Source organism: Oncorhynchus gorbuscha, linkage group LG07, assembly GCF_021184085.1.
Source record: "Oncorhynchus gorbuscha isolate QuinsamMale2020 ecotype Even-year linkage group LG07, OgorEven_v1.0, whole genome shotgun sequence".
NCBI lineage: Eukaryota > Metazoa > Chordata > Actinopteri > Salmoniformes > Salmonidae > Oncorhynchus > Oncorhynchus gorbuscha.
This window is the reverse complement of record NC_060179.1, coordinates 22,294,494-22,315,605: the sequence shown is the minus strand read 5'-3', so window position 1 is coordinate 22,315,605 and position 21,112 is coordinate 22,294,494.

Sequence of the window (21,112 nt, the reverse complement as noted above, 5' to 3'; positions counted from 1 at the left end):
ACCCCACATGCTGAGGTCATTACTACAGGTGAGTATCAAAATGTCCTGCTTGAGCTTTCAAATGTTTATCAATGTATCCTGAGTTTTTCGTAAAATATAAACATAATTAATTGAGAACGGTGTTGTGTCTAAATAGCGTACAAAGGGCCTAAATTACATTATCCCAGGTGTCGAATTCAAAGTATATTTCCTTTCATCTGGCAGTATGGCTATAACGTTGGTGTTAGTAACTATTACGTTGATACTATAATTCAAAATTTGGGCAAACGGGAAACAACAGCAAATTATGAGCACGTGAGCAACACTGTTACTGTTTGGTGTAACTGTTGAGTGCAAAGATAAGGTTTCAGCAACGGGTAGGCTACATCTGCCAGATGGCACCACCGTTGGTATTTTAAATGTTGATTTATTATTTATGCAGAGCAGATCTGCATGGTTTCAGACAACCTTTCAAAGAGATTTCACCACCACTGTATTTCCAGGGAGGAGCGATATTATGACTTTGCTACTTCTCAACATCAATTACAGTAATGAGGTCCCATCCAAGGTAAAGTCATCATACAGCTTTGTAAACATTCATTATGCAGTATGACAATTTACACAAAGGTTCCCCATGAATTATTTAGGATGGTTCATATAAACATTCTTGTCACAAAGAAAACCTGGAGTGCATTACAACCTGGTGTGAAGAATAGGTACAAAACACAGCAGATTGCTTCCTTCACAATAGGCACAGGGCATGGCTAATGTCTCCACAAGAAGAAACAGCCCTAGCTTTGTTATTTATTACTGAGGAACTACCTAGGCCGTCAGTGGCCTTTTCATCTGAGGGAGAGAGATTGCTTGCATGAGAAATACCTTTGTTTGTTTCTTTGTTTCTTTTAGTGATTTTGAATCCATGTTACCATGTTTGATCATGAATAATATGATAAACTAACATTCACCTCATTTATATTGGACAATGTACATTAGACATCAACTGGTTAGTTCCAGAGATGTACAGGTTACCTTTAAAGTGAAGAACATGCACAATAGAAAGAAAAGAAAACATCTAAACAAAACAGAGGGAACCAAATCAATAATATAATTCCTGAAATAAAGTCCTTTGTTCAGTAAAACATAATTAGGCTTATACAATCACCAAACTACAGAGCTTAGCATCATCTCTGTGCCTAATAAACTGGTTGTATATGTGATCTAAATAAGACATTCACCGATCTGGACTGCCCATTTTCCAGCTTAGTTGTCCTTGATCGTTTAAATGATTAAATATAGACCTAAATCTACGATCTGGCTCTATCTTATCCAATTAATTCTCAATGTAGGCATGAGACTGGTTAATGATGTTATCTTACCTAATTAACCTGCATAGGGATTCGACTCTAGAACAGGAATTGTTCATCCCTCATCTAAGTGTTCATTACTATCATTACCATAAAGGGACTAACTTATGATGTTGGCCGTTCTGGCACCATTAATTTAGATTGAGTCCTTTTTTGCTTCATTTCGTTTTGGTTTTGCTTTGGGGTCATTTGTAATTACGGTAAAGACTGAAAATATGGAAATTCTCAAATACATTCAATTGCGGTCAAAACAATCACAGGGATAGCGTGAGATTTGCAAGTGATTTTTGCTACTTTGGGTGATTTCAGACTTTAGATTTGCTATTTTGTTCCCGGCGAGGCTCAGCAACAAACTGTACTTTGAAAACTCTTTTTTTTTGTCAGCTTTCAGAATCAGCTTCAACCTATTAACGCTGCAGAATGCAAGGGGAATCAATAGCCTTCATTGGGCCATGTGTCATTTGTTAATCGGGTATTGATGAGAGTATTGACATGTGGCTAATTAATCTCAAGCCCAGCTCCAGCTTTCATATGTTTCCTTAATTATGTTCTTCATCTTAGTCCTCTGACATTGGCAGACTTACGCCTCGTGGTAGACAGTGAGTAAAGTTAGCTGTCAGGCTTTTAGTATTTTTTTTACTCTCCCTGCCAAAAGAAACTAGGTTCTCCCTGTTGTGCCATATACTTTAGTTCTTTGAAACTAGTGAAATAGTTTTATAGGCTTACTTGCATTTAATAGTTGCATGATCTACAATATAAGGGTGGCATGGGCATCATTGTACCAGCTATACTCAAACGGCAGTCAACACAGTCACATACTGTTAATGCATTTTGAATGTATTTTTTATAGCAATTAGGCAAACTCCGACTGTGACATTCATTGGAGTTATTTTTTTACTCTTCCAGCAGCACTGTATAAACTGTATAAACAATTAAGCTGAAGCTGCATGGGGCCCAAATATACATTGCTCATTAACAAGTTGTGGTCTGCTGCAATTGCAGTGTTTCCCCTATAATGTCCCCATTTAGCGGACCACAGAGGCCACAGTAGCAGCCACCGGCCCCAACCCTCCTGTCATAGCACAGAGGCTCGCAGACAGTTGGCTGTTTGATGTCTGGCTAGCCTGGGCATTGGGCTGGTTGGGATTGCTTGCAGGCTGATCGATAGTGCTAGCACATTAGCACTCAGAGCACCTGAAGGTCAAGCTTGCCACAGGCAGCACCACAGGGCCCCACTGAGTAGCATTTCCCCAAACTACAGTACGCACCGCAACCGCCAAATCCAACTTTTTAGCCCGGTGGTTTGATTATTGTTTATAGATACAGAGGAGAATTAAAGCATGGCCTGCAGGCAGCATAATTATTTACAGCTGAAAACTCATATCATTATCAGCATGCTCCTAATTGCCAGAAGTAATATCAATGTTAGTTGATTAAGCGTATTTTTTTCTCCCACTTCATAGAAATTGTTTTCCTTCAGCATATGGGGTGACGGTTTATCACAATACAGCTGTTCATCTTACTTACTTTCTTTGTTCACAGCTCCAAAATATTATATTGCGGCATCTTCAGAGAGGAGCAATTGATTTCTGCACTTTTTGTAGTTTATATACAAGGTCAAACAGTACACTGTAAAAAAAAATCTTGTTGTTTTAACAATACTGAACAAAAATATGAATGCAACATGTAAAGTGAAGAAGCTGATTAAATAGCATGACCATTACGCAGGTGCATCTTGTGCGTGGGACAATAAAAGGCCACTCTAAAATGTACAGTTTTGTCACACAACACAATGCCACAAATGTCTCAAGTTTTGAGGGAGCGTGCAATTGGCATGTTGACTGCAGGAATGTCCACCAGAGCTGTAGCTAGAGAATGTAATGTTAATTTCTCTGCCTCCAACGTCGTTTTAGGGAATTTGTCAGTATGTCCAACCGGCCTCACAACTGCAGACCACGTGTAACTACGCCACCCCAGGACCTCTATGTCGCACTGTATAATGATAGGAGACAAGCGCAGGAATACGTAATAGGGTTTTTTATTTTCTCCACCCAAACAAAAGAGCGAGGTGTAAACCTCTAAATAACACCCGAGACCCGTAAAACAAGTGCACAATAACACGTAGCATGGAAGCCGATACAACAGCACAGGTGCTCACAAGACCAACGGACATGGTAACAATAACCGACAAGGACAATGGGGAACAGAGGGCACATATATATACACATACTAATCAGGGGGAATGGTAACCAGGTGTACGTAATGAGACAAGACAGTCCGGGTTTGGTGGTAATGATTCCAGTTCAGTGACTCCTAGAAGGCTGGTGACGTAGACCTCCGGAGCTGGTGAACGGAATGAGCAGCAATACAGTGGGGATCCATGACAGTACCCCTCCCCCTGACATGCTGCACCCGCAGCGGGACGACACCGGCTTCGGGGACGACCACAGGGACGCAGTACGGGTCGGTCAGGTGCCGACAGTGAAAATCCCTGGTCAGCGACGCGTCCAGGATATCCACCGCAGGAACCCAGCACCGCTTCCATGGGCCGTACCCCTTTCAGTCGATGAGGTTCTGGAGAAGCCAGCGCCCGACGCCTCGAATCCAGGACTTCACGGACTGAGTATGCCGGACCTCCCTCGATGTCCAGAGGAGGAGGCAGGGCGTCACTGGGTCCACCCTCAGCGAGGGGACCAGGCACCACTGGCCTGATGAGAGACACATAAAAAGTCAGGTTAATGCGGTATTCAGAAGGGAGTTGCAAACGGTACATTACTTAATTAACCCTCTTCAGGACTTTAACGGCCCCACAAACTGCGGACTCAACTTCCGGCAGGGCAGGCGGAGGGAGGGTGGAGAGCCAGACCCGGTCGCCTGGAGAGAAGATAGGCACCTCACTGCGGTGGTGGTCGGCCTTTTCCTTGTGCCGAGGCATGGCCCGCTGGAGGCGAGTGTGTTCAGCATTCCAGGTCTCTTCAGCGTGCCAAAACCACTCGTCCACCGCAGTGGCCTCGGTCTGGCTTGGATGCCAAGGTGCCAGGGACGGCTGGTACCCCAACACGATCTGGAAAGGAGTGAGGTTAGTGGAGGAGTGGTGGAGGGAATTCTGCGCGTACTCAGCCCAAGAAAATCCGCTCACTTTCCCGGCCGGTCCTGACAGTAACACCTCAGGAACCTGCCCACTTCCTGATTGCCCCTCTCCACCTGCCCATTAGCTTGAGGACGGTACCCGGAGGTGAGTCTGACCGTGACCCCCCAGGCATTCCATGAATGCTTTCCATACACGTGAAGTGAACTGAGGGCCACGATCTGACACAATGTACCCCGGGATCCCGTAGTGCCGGAAAACATGCATAAAAATAGCCTTTGCATGGCCGACGGGAGCCCAGGCAGAGGAACAGGCGACAAGCTTTGGAAAACCGGTCCATAACAATGGGAACGGTGGTGTTCCCCTGGGAGGAGGGAAGGTCAGTGACAAAGTCCACCGAGAGGTGAGACCAGGGTCGTTGTGGAACCGGCAGGGGAAGGAGCTTTCCATAAGGGAGGTGTCTGGGTGTCTTTGACTGGGCATAGATGGAGCAGGAAGAGACGTAAACCCGGGCGTCCCAAGTTGGGCCACCAGTACTTCTCAGTCAGGCAGGCGATGGTACGGCTTATCCCAGGATGACCCGTCACAGGCGCCGTGTGCGCCCAGGTAAGGAGGCGGTCCCGCACACCCGTGGGCACGTAGGCGCAGTTCTCCGGCCACTGTGCAGGTACGGGTTCCGTATGTCGGCGTCCACGTCCCACACTACTCTTACGATGATACGGGACAGAGGGAGACAGGGTGTCCGCCTTCACACTCTTCGAGTGTACACAATGTTGCTGCTAAGAGACTTATGACCGAAAATAATTTCTGGACATAAGAAAAGTGATTACTCACCACGGACTGGAAGAAACTGTTTTCCTTTAACAAGTCCAACAAGAAGGATATCCTGCTTTCACTGGAACAGGCCCAGATCCGCACCTTTTGTGTGATGAAAAGATGCCGGAAAAGAGGCCGCAGATCAGGCACCCTTCTGAAAATCCGGAGGCAAGCGAGTAAACTCCCATTTCCTTCCATTCTTCTTGCTAACATGCAATCATTGGAAAGTAAATTGATGACCTACAATTAAGATTATCCTATTATCCATTAAAAACTGTAACATCTTATGTTTCACCGAGACGTGGCTGAACGAAGATACAGACAATATATTTTCCATGCACCGGCAGAACAGAGACGCTACCTCTGGTAAGACGAGGGGTGGGGATGTGTGTCTTTTTGTCAATAACAGATGGTGCGCAATGTCTAATATTAAAGAAGTCTCGAGGTATTGCTCGCCTGAGGTGGAGTACCTTATGATAAGCTGTAGACCACACTATCTACCAAGATAGTTCTCATCTGTATTATTCTTATAAGAAATCCCGCTATGCCCTCAGACAAACCATCAAACAAGAAAGGCGTCAATACAGGATTAAGATTGAATCCTACTACACCGGCTCTGAAGCTCATCGGATGTGGCAGGGCTTGAGAACTATTACGGACTACAAAGCGAAACCCAGACGCGAGCTGCCCAGTGAGGTGAGCCTACCAGACAAGCGAAATGCCTTTTATGTTTGCTTCGAGGCAAACAACACTGAAGCATGCACGAGAGCACCAGCTGTTCTCAATGACTGTGTGATAACTCTCGGTAGACGGTGTGAACAAAACCTTTGAACAGGTCAACATTCTAAAAGCTGCTGGGCCTGACGGATGTGTACTCAAAGCATGCACGGTCAACTGTCAAGTGTCACTGACACTTTCAACCTCTCTCTGACCGAGTCTGTAATACCTACATGTTTCAAGCAGACCACCATAGTCCCTGTGCCCAAGGAAGCGAAGGTAATCTGCCTAAATGATTACCGCCCTGTGGTATTCACTTCGGTAGCCATGAAGTGCTTTGAAAGGCTGGTCATGGCTCACATCAACAGCATCCTCCCGGACACCCTAGACCCACTACAATTCGCATACTGCCCCAACAGATCCACAGATGACACAATCTCAATCGCACTCCACACTGCCATTTCTCACCTAGACAAAAGGAACACCTATGTGAGAATGTTGTTGATTGACTACAGCTCAGCTTTTAACACCATAGTGCCCACGAAGCTCATCACTAAGCTAAGGACTCTGGGACTAAACACCTCCCTCTGCAACTGGATCCTGGACATCCTGACGGGCCGCCCCCCAGGTGGGAAGAGTAGGCAACAACACGTCTGCCATGCTGATCCTCAACGCTGGGGCCCCTCAGGGGTGTTTACTTAGTCACCACCTGTATTCCCTGTTCACCCACGACTGCGTGGCCAAACACGACTCCAACACCACCATTAAGTTTGCTGACGACACAACAGTGGTAGGCCTGATCACCGACAATGATGAGACGGCCTATAGGGAGGAGGTCAGAGGACTGGCAGTGTGGTGCCAGGACAACAACCTCTCCCTCAATGTTACAAGACAAAAAGGAGCTGATCGTGGACTACAGGAAAAGGCGGGCCGAACAGGCCCCCATTAACATCGACTGGGCTGTAGTGGAGTGGATCGAGAGTTGGTGTCCACATCACCAATAAACTATCATGGTCCAAACATACCAAGACAGTCGTGAAGAGGGCACAACAAAACCTTTTCCCCCTCAGGAGACTGAAAAGATGTGGCATGGGTCTCCAGATCCTAAAAAAGTTCTACAGCTGCACTATTGAGAGCATCCTGACCGGTTGCATCACCGCCTGGTATGGCAACTGCTCGGCTTCTGACCGTAAAGCCCTACAGAGGGTAGTGTGTACAGCCCAGTACATCACTGGGCCCAAGCTTCCTGCCATCCAGAACCTATATAATAATCGGTGTCAGAGGAAAGCCCAAACAATTGTCAGAGATTCCCCAATCACCCAAGTTATAGACTGTTTTCTCTGCTACCGCATGGCAAGCGGTACTGGAGAGCCAAGTCGAGGACCAAAAGTTTCCTCAACAGCTTCTAACCCCAAGCCATAAGACTGCTGAACAATTCATAAAATCGCCACCAGACAATTTACATTGACCCCCACCCCTTTTGTACACTGCTGCTACTCGCTGTTTGTTTGTTTGTTACCTATGCAGTGGCTTCGCCCCCGCCTACATGTACAGATTACCTCAAATAGCCTGTACCCCAGCACACTGACTCGCTACCAGTGCCCCCTGTATATAGCCTTGTTATTGTTATTCTTATTGTGTTACTTTTTATTATTACTTTTTATTTTAGTCTACTTGGTAAATATTTTCTTCTTGAACTGCACTGCTGGTTAAGGGCTTGTAAGTAAGCATTTCACGGTAAAGTCTACACTTGTTGTATTTGGCGCATGTGACAAATAAAGTTTGATTTGATTTGAAGTGAGTGATCGGGATGTGCCAACCCTGGAGCAGTGGTGAAGCGTGCCTTCAGTGTCTCGAATGCCCTCTTTGCCTCCACCGTCCAATGAAGCTGCTGGGGACCTACGCTCAGCAGGGAGGTAAGAGACGCGACCACCGTGCTGAAGCACCGGATGAACCTCTGGAAATAGTTGGCGAACCCCAGGAATTGCTGGACTGCTTTCACGGAGTTGGGGGATGGGCCATGACCTGACTGCGCTGACGCGTTGCTCTTCCATCTTCACTCCCGCCATGGATATGCTCCAACAATCTTCCCAGCACAGACCTGACTAACGAGACATGCTGGGCACGGTCAACAGAATAGACCAAAATGTTGTCTATATAAACCACTACGCCCCGTCCCAGCATGTCCCAAAACACTTTGTTTACTAAAGGCCTGGAAGGCTGAAGGAGCATTAGACATGCCAAAAGGCATTAAGAGATACTCGTAATGGCCCGTGGTCATGGAAAAGGCAGTTTTCTATTCGTCGCCTGCAGGAATGCGCACCAGATTGTAAGCGCTCCTCAAGTCCAATTTCGTGAAATACTGCACCCCGTGCATTTATTCGATGATGGTTGGGATGAGGGGTAAAGAATAGGTGAACTTAATGGTGGCTTTATTCAGAGTTTTATAATCAAATCAGGGGCGCCAGTGCCCCATCTTTCTTTTTAACACAAAAGAAGCTTGAGGAGGCTGGTGATGTAAAGGGGCAGATAAAACCCTGCTGGAGGCTCTCCTGTACGTAGGTCTCCATAGCCTCGGTCACCGCATAGGAGGGGGATAGACCTCGGGAGGGCAGCGTCAGACAGTAGGTCTATGGAACAGTCCCAGGGGTGATGAGGAGGCAGGCATGTAGCCTGGGTCTTTGAGAAAACCCGGTGCAGATCCTGGTACTCCTCCGGTAACTCCACTTGAGGGGCGTGGTCCAGACTTTCCACCGTTGTGGTGTTGATAGACACCGCGAGACACCTCACGTGACACTAGTGTGACAAACCCAGCAGTCTCCCCTCAGACCAGGTAATAACAGGGTTATGCCAACTCAACCAGGGGAGACCCAAAACATTGGGGTGCGTGGGGGTGTCTATAATCAACAAGTTGATCTGTTCTGAAGGATTGCCATGGGTCAGCAGAGAAACGGGAACAGTGATGTGATGTACGAGCCCTTCCCCTATTGGACTATTATCCAGGGCTCGAACCGGAATGGGTGACTGTAGGGCAACCAAAGGAATGCGTATTGCAGTAGCCAGTGCGCTATCTAAAATATTCCCGGCAGCTCCAGAATTAATCAGAGCTAACAGGAGTGAGGGGCTAGAGATTATGACAATTTAATGGGAAAACACGCTGGTTGATTTGACAGAAAAGGAGGGGGGATCTTGCATCCTACCTGGGTTGGAGCAGGAGAATTGCGTGGCTTGTCACCTCCTCGCCTATTAGTGGATAGAGGACAGGTCGGGGAGAAATTTCTCCACAGTAGGAGCAGAGGCCAAGATTCCTCCTCCTCCCACGCTTTGCCTCAGGCAAACGGGCAGATCCCACCTCCGTCGGCTCTGGCCACGGAGCAGGTGTAGCCATGGGCTGCGGATTCCGCGCAGGTCTTTGTCGGAGCCGCAGGAGGTTGTCCAAACGAATCGCCATGCTGATGAGCTGGTCAAGTGACAGGTTGTCATCGTGGCAGGCTAACTCCATCTGTACCTCAGAGCCGACTCGTTCCATCCGGTAGAGGCCCGTGATGGTCCGGAACTCCAGAGCGAAATCCGAGGCGGTCCTAGATCCCTGGCGTAGTCGGAGTAGGCGCTCCACGGGATGATCAAACACCGAGCGGAAGAGGAGGGTGACGCACTCGTAGGACTCAACCTCGGGTCCGCCCACTTCTTCACCTGTGGGATCTTCTGAGACCAGCCATTCGGAGAGCTGAAGAAATTGTGTGTTTGCACAACCAAATCATTTCTGTACAAACTGTCAGAAACGGTCTCAAGGAAGCTCATCTGTGTCATCCTCATCAGGGTCTTGACCTGACTGCAGTTCGGCATCGTAACTGACTTCAGTGGGTAAATGCTCACCTTTGATGACCACTGGCACGCTGGAGAAGTGTGCTCTTCATGGATGAATTCCAGTTTCAACTGTACCGGGCAGAAAGCGTGTATGGCATCGTGTGGGCGAGTGTTTTGCTGATGTCAATGTTGTTAACAGAGGACCCCATGGTGGGGTTATGGTATGGGCAGACATAACCTACGGACAATGAACACAGTTATATTTTATTGATGGCGATTTGAATGCACAGAAATACCATGACGAGATCCTGAGGCCCATTGTTGTGCCATTCACCCGCCGCCATCACCTAATTTTTCAGCGTGATAATGCGCGGCAACATGTATGTACACAATTCCTGAAAGCTGTAAATGGGCTGCATGCTCACCAGACATGTCACCCATTGAGCATGTTTGGGTTGCTCTGGATCGACGTGTATGACAGCACGTTCCAGTTCCCACTAATATCCAGCAACTTCGCACAGCCATTGAATAGGAATGGGGCAACATTCCACAGGCCACAATTAAAAGCCTGATCAACTCTATTTGCATGAGGCAAATGGTGGTCACACCAGATACTGACTGGTTTTATTATCCACACCCCTACCTTTTTTAAGGTATCTGTGACCAACAGATGCATATTGGTATTTTCAGTCATGTAAAATCCATAGATTATGGGCTAATGAATTTATTTCAATTAACTGATTGCCTTATATGATCTGTAACTCAGTAACATTTTTGAAATTGTTGCGTTTATATTTTTGTTCAGTGTAATTATTATTAAGTAACTGGTTCCACAACCTTTTTTTTGTTTTATTTACTAAACTTTGTGTTACCTGAACAAACAAAAAAACGTTCTTGGCCCAAACTTAACTCCAACTTGAAAAAACATAGGCAAACAAAGTCAACTTAAAATGATGTGTTTGTTGAAATTGTTAATTCAACTAGAAATTATAATTTGGCCATCTTACCTAAAAAAGGCTGTGGAACTAGTTATAGTAATTTTAACATACAATGTCTTCAACTTACATATTTGACACACATGATTACATTGTGCTTGTTCATTTATACACTAAATGTTATTCAACATGTCATCACCTGGGATTTGAACCCACAACCTCTAGGTTCATGGTATTCTGATCGTCCTGCTATGCCAGAATGTCTGAGACAATTTGAGCAAACGCATAATTTTAAGTTGACTTTATTCAGAAACAAATGATTGATTAAGCAAATGTTGGCCTACTGTAGACCTATAGCTCTCTCTGCCATCAAAATGTCAAAATATTTAGTCATATACTGTATTTAAGCTTGTAAGAAAGATTAAGCTATAAATAACCAGACCGGTGAAGGGAAAATACATCAACCTGAAGGCTACTTTATTATTCACATTTAGATTATTCAAACATGAATGTAGTGTCGCAGTGTTTGCAAGCCACTGTATGAACTTAATCTCTTTTGAAACCTAGAAATGCACTCATCATAAGCCTAGTATTTCTATTTTATACACTTTGATCATGTCAACTTAGGTTTAGGCTAATGTCTTGAGCAATCTTTTTGGATATTTATTATAAAGACCAAATATAAAATTAGTAGAATTGGCCGAGTAGGTTGTTGTCAAAAGAACACACATCATTTTCAGTCATCGTGACGGGAAGTGGTTCACACCACAAACATGGAAAGATGATTCTTTAAAAAATCTCAGTCTCACTATTATGAAAAAAAAGATCACTGTACCAACTTGCCCAATAAAGTTGATTTTTGTTTATTTTAAAATAGCTTTATCTAAGAATGTTTTAGAGTTCATCTTAAAATCTCTGTAATTCAAGCTGTCACAAAGTATTTTCTGGCTTGCTTGCTTAGTTCTGCACTTCCATTTATGTGTAAGTATTAAACATCACTAGTTCCCTTGAACCTCTGAGTGCATGCAGACTTGTACTGCACGTAAGGAGTGAAGGGTGGTGGGTGTTTGAATGTTTTGTGAGATTGTGCTCCGCTTCAGCATAGCTTTTGGGAAAGAGCTTTTCTGCACTCGGAACGTGTAGGGGAGGAAAAAAAGGGGGAATGAAGTCTGTCAAGCATGATATATTTAATATGCATAGAGAAGAAAGAAAAATACTTTTACCAGAATGTTCTGCTTTCTTTGAATGCATCATGCCTGCTGCTTGTGATAAAACAAGAAACTAATGTGTCCTCAAAAGATTATGTCTACGAGGCAGGGAAGGGAACGCAAGGAATCCATCTTGGGTTCAGAGTCAAATTGTGCAAAGAAGTGGAATGATTGTTAAAAGGGCACCGCAAATAATGATTAAAAATGGGCCTTGGGTCATCATTAGGGCATGATCTTATGAAAATTGGGACCATGGGGACCATTTAGAGAACATATTGTTCACCAATAAGGATTGTCTCTAGCATGCAACAGCCGCGTTTCTTGACAAGGATTCATTATGCGTCTCTTGACAGGCAGCAAGTTTCCTCTTTGATTAGCACACTGTGAGCTCTCGCAAACGCTTTAGGAAAAGAACAATTGGACAACTGTAGGAAATAGGAATGATGAAACTTTATGCTAAAAATAGGCTACAGCGTCAGCGCTTTGATGGCGGGGACCGTCCCTGCCGGGTCAAGTGCCCTCGGCTGCAGTGTGTCATAGTGCTTGACTGGGTGACATGTATGAGATATACTACTGCTCCATGGCAGTGGCAGGGCCCTGTTCATTGGACCATATTGCCTGTTCAGTGATTGACAAATGCAGTGCTTGCTTTTGACTCGTCTGGAACCTAACACATGGTTGTTGCTCCTTATCCTACAGGCAAGAGTCTATTGTGCAGATAGAGTTACGAATATCATCAGCAGTGCCATTGATAGTCTATGCAGTTATTCTATATAGAGCTAGGACACACATCACTTTGGTGATTGAAATAGTGATGTATAAATGATAGACTTAGGCCTAGAGATTGAAATAGTGATGTATAAATGATAGACTTAGGCCTAGAGATTGAAATAGTGATGTATAAATGATAGACTTAGGCCTAGAGATTGAAATAGTGATGTATAAATGATAGACTTAGGCCAAGAGATTGAAATAGTGATGTATAAATGATAGACATAGGCCTAGAGATTGAAATAGGGATGTATAAATGATAGACTTAGGCCTAGAGATTGAAATAGGGATGTATAAATGATAGACATAAATAGTGATGTAGAAATTATATGCCTAGGTCTAGTGATTGAAATAGGGATGTATAAATTATAGACTTAGGCCTAGAGATTGAAATAGTGATGTATAAATGATAGACTTAGGCCTAGAGATTGAAATAGTGATGTAGAAGTGATAGACTTAGGCCTAGTGATTAATATAGTGATGTAGAAATGATAGAATGCGGCCTAGTGATTGAAATAGTGATGTAGAAATCAGAGACTTAAATAGTTATGTAGAAATGATAGACTTAAATAGTTTTGTAGAAATGATAGACTTAAATAGTGATGTAGAAATCATAGACTTGGGCCTAGTGATTGAAATAGTGATGTAAAAATGATAGAATGCGGCCTAGTGATTGAAATAGTGATGTAGAAATCAGAGACTTAAATAGTTATGTAGAAATGATAGACTTAAATAGTTTTGTAGAAATGATAGACTTATAGTGATGTAGAAATCATAGACTTCGGCCTAGTGATTGAAATAATGTAGATTCAATCAGCTCTTGGTTGGATTTAGCTTCCTCCACTGGACAATGACCCCATCTATTCAGTAAGTATGCAATTAATTGGCTGAGAAGGGGGTGCAGTGATTACAATAATTATGAAACCCCCTGACACCCTTTCTGTCCCTTAGCAAGAATTCCACAGAGATGGCGTAATGACAGTTGGAGGTTGTCGTCGTTTGACGGACACTGCAATCTACTGATGCTAAACTCAGTTAATCATCTCTTTGGATAACTGTTGTGTGATTTCAGCAGTGTGTTTGGAATTGAAATGTATTCAAGTGACTCCCTTAGCTTTAATCCTCAACTAGACATGCTACACTGACCTAAAGATCAGAGTGGACCGTCACCTGCCTTTTAAGTTTAAAAGGGGTGTAATGTTCACCCTGTGTGTTTAACTCCAGTATCTTTTAAACTTTTAATGATCTATTTTCCCCAAGTTAATGATTTAAGGCTAAGTTTACTACTGTGTGTGTTGTATTACCATATTAACTTACCGTAAGTGGGGAAAACTGAAGGTCTGCCTTCACTTCCTCTCGCTCTCTCTCTCTCTCCATCCACCCATCTCTCTCTCTATCCACCCATCTCTCTCTCCATCCACCCATCTCTCTCTCCACCCATCTCTCTCTCTCCACCCATCTCTCTTTCTCTCTCTCCACCCATCTCTCTCTCCATCCACCCATCTCTCTCTCCCTCCACCTATCTCTCTCTCCCTCCACCCATCTCTCTCTCTCCCTCTCCATCCACTCATCTCTCTTCTCACTCTCTCTCTCCCCTCTTATCCATCACTCATTATCTGTCCTGACAGAGACTGGATGAAGCATCACATGTCAAGTCAAGGTTTTTATTCCATTATTTTAATTGAATTGAAAAGGGGAGCTCTGAATTAAATTCCTAATATAAGATTGAGGTTGGATGAAAACTCTGTTTACTGTAAAGATGAATGGCACGATGAATAATTGTGCAGTATTTGTTTAACCAGAGAAGGAAAGTACATAAAAGGGAGGGGAAAATGTACAGTTAATGCATGCTATCAGTGTCAAGCAGATTTGTTCATTCTCATGGCACAAGAGCTTTTTGCAGACAGCAGCTCAAGCATGACCACTATGATCACAGGCCTCTGTTTGTATATACACATGAACAATGAGGTGAACTATAGCATTTTGCAGGATATACATTCCCCAATCTGTCAGACTAGGCAGTGTCATATTTAGGATTGTGTAGTCTGTATATATGGCCATTGTTGTGATCATTTTGCAGTGTTTGCCATTAGCGCCGGCCGTCGGCTAATCAACCTATTAAACTCATTTTCAACAGTCTACTTTTTCCACTTCATATTAACTAGGCTACTTTTCGTTTAAAAGTTTCAGTTCGCTAGTCCGTCGAGCCCTCTCATGCTAGAATGTACGTTATACATATTCTAGCGATCTATTGATATGATATGTGCCTGTTGGTCACAATGCAAGCAATGTCAGGTAAACGCAATCTACTGTCTGTCCCGCCTCCCGGTACAATTTGTGTGCTCTTAGTTCGTTGCAGTCAATTTTCTTTACGTAGAGGAGGGGGAGAGCATGATGCTTGTGAATTTGTATGTCAAAATCCACTTAGCCTAGTTATTGTTTTCTGGCACATTCATTTATTTTATTTCGCGTGTTTCACATAGCCAGCCATGCAGAGTTGTGGCACATAGGCATTTTTGGCCTACTGTGCTTTTATTGACAACTGGACAGTAAGTGTTGACTAGTTTATAAAATGTGTCAAACTTACTGAATAAAGTCGATATCATATATCCCTTTTCCATTCATAAATCATGCAACGTTTTCCAGCCATTATTATGAACCGTACTCCCCTCAGCAGCCTACGCTGATTTACATGGTATTGCATCCCGACAAGTAAACCAAAATATTTCCTAGGTTTCCTTTCGTAGATGTCAGACAGTGACGTTAAAGTGAGCGACTCCAGTCAGTCAGTGACCACGTTTACATGTACACCAATATCCCGTTATTCGGGATACTCAAGCATTCTGTTTTTGAGTTGACACGTAAACATCATATCCCGTTTACAATAACCCGAAAAAGCGTGTATCCCTGTTATGATAAACCCGGTTAAGATGCCTGGGGTATGATGATCTTTGACGGGATACTGTGGCATGTAAACATCCCGTTTAACGTTGTTTTTCGCGGTCTGCGCAGGCTCAGTTTCGCATATCATGGGTGTTGTGTGATGATGTTTTCATCTGATTGTCAACTAAATGACTTCTAGAAGTAGGCTACCTACGAAGTTCGATCTACCACTACTTTCACCCCTAATTTAGACAGCTTTCTGCTTATAAGTTCTGACATTTTGTAGACCATTTGTTTGTCAACTATAGTTAGATACGTGCAGCTTCCCTTCTGTCATCACTTGTTGCCCCAGAAGACTAAATAAAGTAGTGCTCACCAGAATAATGTCTTACATTAATAGAATGAATGCATGAGTAATAGTTAACACTGGTAAAGTTGTCTGTTTCGTTTAGGGACCGGGGAGAAAACACAATGCATTAGTAATAGTTAACACTGGTAAAGTTGTCTGTTTCGTTTAGGGACCGGGGAGAAAACACAATGCATTAGTAATAGTTAACACTGGTAAAGTTGTCTGTTTCGTTTAGTGACCGGGGAGAAAACACAATGCATTAGTAATAGTTAACACTGGTAAAGTTGTCTGTTTCGTTTAGGGACCGGGGAGAAAACACAATGCATTAGTAATAGTTAACACTGGTAAAGTTGTCTGTTTCGTTTAGGGACCGGGAGAAAACACAATGCATTAGTAATAGTTAACACTGGTAAAGTTGTCTGTTTCGTTTAGGGACCGGGGAGAAAACACAATGCATTAGTAATAGTTAACACTGGTAAAGTTGTCTGTTTCGTTTAGGGACCGGGGAGAAAACACAATGCATTAGTAATAGTTAACACTGGTAAAGTTGTCTGTTTCGTTTAGTGACCGGGGAGAAAACACAATGCATTAGTAATAGTTAACACTGGTAAAGTTGTCTGTTTCGTTTAGTGACCGGGGAGAAAACACAATGCATTAGTAATAGTTAACACTGGTAAAGTTGTCTGTTTCGTTTAGGGACTTGGGAGAAAACGCAATGCATTAGTAATAGTTAACACTGGTAAAGTTGTCTGTTTCGTTTAGGGACTTGGGAGAAAACGCAATAACTTCAAAACAGTGGAAAACTTCTGTGCAAAATGTCAAAATGTCATCAGTTTGACCAGTTTTAAGGAAATGAAATGCTGAGAAAACGTGTTTCTGATAAGACTTAAGTTTGTCTTTGGTGCATATTTTAGGTGGTTGAAATACTGTTGGCTTGCATGACAGTGTCAAAGATAACACATTACACACACATTCACATTTTCTCAAGAGATGCTGAAAGAAAGAAATCATATTTCCACTCCTGTTCCTGAGACAATTAACATTTGTTGTATCATTTTACTGCATGAAATGCATAATTCTGCAGGAGTTAAGGTCAAAACATTTTTTATTCTTTTTAAATTCTGTTTTAATGCATGGATTCCGTGAGAGCCCTAATTATCACATTTGGACCAGAATGAGGCTTTCCACTATATATTGCTGCAGTGATGATTCACCATCTTCATCAAATGTTTTCATAATTTCTCTGTAGATAATTTCAAAAAAGTCTAGACCTATCAGTAACAACGCAAATAAACTGCTCTCTCACCGATATGATTCGGTAGGCTACACTGACCAAGTTTACATGCCCACAGTATTCTGGATAATAGCTTAAATCCAGTTTAAGGTCTTATTCTGGATAAGTTTACATGCCCACAGTATTCTGGATAATAGTTTAAATCCAGCTTAAGGTCTTATTCTGGATACGTTTACATGCACACAGTATTCTGGATAATAGCTTATATCCAGTTTAAGGTCTTATTCTGGATAAGTTTACATGCACACAGTATTCTGGATAATAGTTTAAATCCAGCTTAAGGTCTTATTCTGGATAAGTTTACATGCACACAGTATTCTGGATAATAGCTTATATCCAGTTTAAGGTCTTATTCGGGACAAGCTGTTTACATGCACCTTTAATATCCCGCTCACGACGAGGATCACTGTATCCATGAATAAACAGAATATTCCTAATTTAAGTTCACATTGGTTAAATGGAATAGTAACTGAAATCTGGACACTGACTGTAGGCCTACAATCTCTCATATAAGCTAAAATAATGTTAATAGGGAATCAACTAAATGTAGGCCTATTGAACATGGTTTAATTTGCCCACGTTTATCATAAGACATGAACAGAATGCATCAGTGATTTTGTATTTCCTGCAACTTTCTGAAGCAATGAGAACGGCCATTGTGGTGGGTGCGAGTCTACCATTTTGTGTAGCCATTAGCTTTGATGCTAAAAAAAAACAGTCTTCTGGTAGATGGAAAGGGTTATTCCAAAACCTTCTCAGTTATATGTTAACTACAAAGTAGCCTACGCTTACCTGGCAGACTGATATCATAGTTATTTTCATTAATCCGGTGGGTATTTGTTTTGCAAACTCGATCATCACATGTGCCTTACAAAAACATGCAAAACAACAGCCTCTTGCTAGGTGCTCACTTAAATTAAAGGGTAACTACACCCCAAAAAACATGCAAGAAAAATAAACAAACCTGGAAATACAAAATGGAGAAAACAGAATTTGGGAAAGAACTAAACAGAATCAGGCAAGAAATGATAGGGCCTTCCGAACGAGTGCAAACATAGTTATGTTTTTGGGTCATTGCATATGTATTAACTTATTTCCAGATATCTTCTACCCACAATGTACTATTTCTCAACATCATATGGAGGATCTACTTTGTGCTACCGAGTTCATATTCTAGCTCGGTAGCTAACTCAAGCTGGCTAACGTTAGCCACTAGCCATACTAGCAGGAAATTACATTCCAGACCATGTGTTGCGGTTGGTGAGCTACAATCCACCAGTCACAGGAAGTGTGATGTAAACAAGGAGCAAGTGTGGCCATGCTGCCTGCTTTTTATGGACTTTGTGACTGTGTTATCTAGTGGAAACCATTTAGCATGGCAGGCTTTGATGCCTAATTACCTGCGTACTCTAATTTTGTAGTACCTCGTCTGTTCTCCTTTTTGTTTAGCACATTTTTTGGCATGTTCTCTGTGAAGTAGGCTACGGGAGTTTTGTAACTTTTTCATCTTGGCTTAGTGCTAGCGCGCTAGGTGACAGACATCTGGAATCTATCTATTTTGGATTTCCCTGACTCTCCATCGGGCTGGTGAAGCACACTCCTCCTAGCTTGATAGCTAACTCAGCGTGCATGCTTTTACAAGTTTTACCATTGGATTAGCCCCAGCCATCAATCTGTAATTCTCTGCTTTCTCTTTGCTTCCATCTGTGGTTATATTTTAGTTATGTTGTGTTCTAGCTGTTATCCAGTAGTTGGGCTCTAGCTTTCCAACCTCTCGAGAGACAAGAGGGAGGTAGGTCGTTATTGCATTGGACTAGTTAACTGTAAGGTTGCAAGATTGGATCCCAGAGCTGACAAGGTGAAAATCTGTCGTTCTGCCCCTGACCGAGGCAGTTAACCCACCGTTCCTAGGCCGTCATTGAAAATAAGAATGTGTTCTTAACTAACTTGCCTAGTTAAATAAATGTATAAAAATATATATATTTTTTTAAAATTTTAATGGAAAATCAGCGCCCACAAATACTGATTTCCGATTGTTATGGAAACTTGAAGTCGGCCCTAATTAATCGGCCATTCCAATTAATCGGTCGACCTCTATTTCTAACAGATCCACAGATGATGCAATCTCAATTGCACTCCACACTGCCCTTTCCCATCTGGACAAAAGGAACACCTATGTGAGAATGCTATTCATTGACTACAGATCAGCGTTCAACGCCATAGTGTCCACAAAGCTCATCAATAAACTAAGGACCCTGGGACTTAACACCTGCCTCTGCAACTGTATCCTGGACTTCCTGACAGGCGGCCCTCAGGTGGTAAGGGTAGGTAACAACACATCCGCCATGCTGATCCTCAACACAGGGGCCCCTCAGGGATGTGTGCTCAGTCCCCTCCTGTATTTCTCTGTTCACTCATGACTGCACGGCCAAGCATGACCCCAACACCATCATTAAGTTTTCCGATGACACAACAGTGGTAGGCCTGATCACCGACAATGAAGAGAGAAAACTTATAGGGTGGAGGCCAGAGACCTGGCCTGTGTGGTGCCAGGACAACAACCTCTCAACATGATCAAGACAAAGTAGAGGATTGTGGGCTACAGGAAAAGGAGGACCGAGCACGCTCCCACATGTAGTGGAGCAGGTTGAGCACACCAAGACAGTCGTGAAGAGGGCACGACAAAACCTATTCCCCCTCAGGAGACTGAAAAGATTTGAGATGGGCCCTCAGATCCTCAAAAGGTTCTACGGCTGCACCATCGAGAGCATGGTTGCTGGTTGCATCACTGTTTCGTATGGCAACTGCTCGGCATCCGACCGCAAGGCACTACAGAGGGTAGTACATCACTGGGGCCAAGCTTCCTGCCATCCAGGACCTCTATACCAGGCAGTGTCAGAGGAAGGCCCTAAAAAATTGTCAAAGACTCCAGCCACCCTAGTCATAGATTGTGCTTAGGGACCTAGCATACTAGCAGATACCCATAGCCTGATACCCATAGAACTTCTGTCATTGCTCTAACGCTAGTTAGCATTGGCATGCGAAAATACCTCAAACTTCCTTTAAATTGGACACAGATACATAACATTTACAAGTTCATGTGACTCTGAGGAAGTAGATGCAGGGCCTTATTGCCTAAATCTCTTCGTATCCCTTTAAGTACAGTGGTGGGAAAAATACTAAATTGTCATAGTTGAGTAAAATAAAAAAGTTCAAGTAAATGCTATACATCAAATATCTGATATTAAGCAAACCAGACACCACAATGTTCTTGTTTTTATGCAGTATTTGTGTTTAGTGGGTCCCCAAGATCAGAGGCAGTAGGGATGACAACACGTTATATTGATTGGTGCGTGTATTAGACCATATTGCTGTCCTACCTGAGCATTCTAAATGTTTCAACTACTTTTGGGTGTCGGGGAAAATGTATGGGAGTAAAAAGTACATAGTTTCTTCAGAAATGTCGTGGAGTAAAAGTAAAAGTAAAAGTTGTCAAATAGGTAAGTACAGATACCCCCAAAAAACGACTCAAATAGTACTTCTGATTTTCAGTAATTTAAATTGTCATGTCTTTCTACACAATACCAAAACACACGTTTCCAATCAAAAAAGTCACCAAAATAGAGTTCCTTCAGCAAAACAAATCGGATATGATAAACGATAACTGACTTGGAAGTGGGTCTGTAAGATGCAGTGTGGCTGAACACTGAGGCTGTTTCAGTTGCCACTTTTCCCTGTGGTCTGTACGTAATAGGTTGGAGCTTACTACTGTCTTCATATAAATATATTTACTAGAATGGACAACCCCATTCAAGTCAATGTTCTGTGATTGTATATTTTTGACAGTACCAACCCTGAAAGTGCTGATTGACCAGGGAACAACTCTACCAGTTGATTGCAT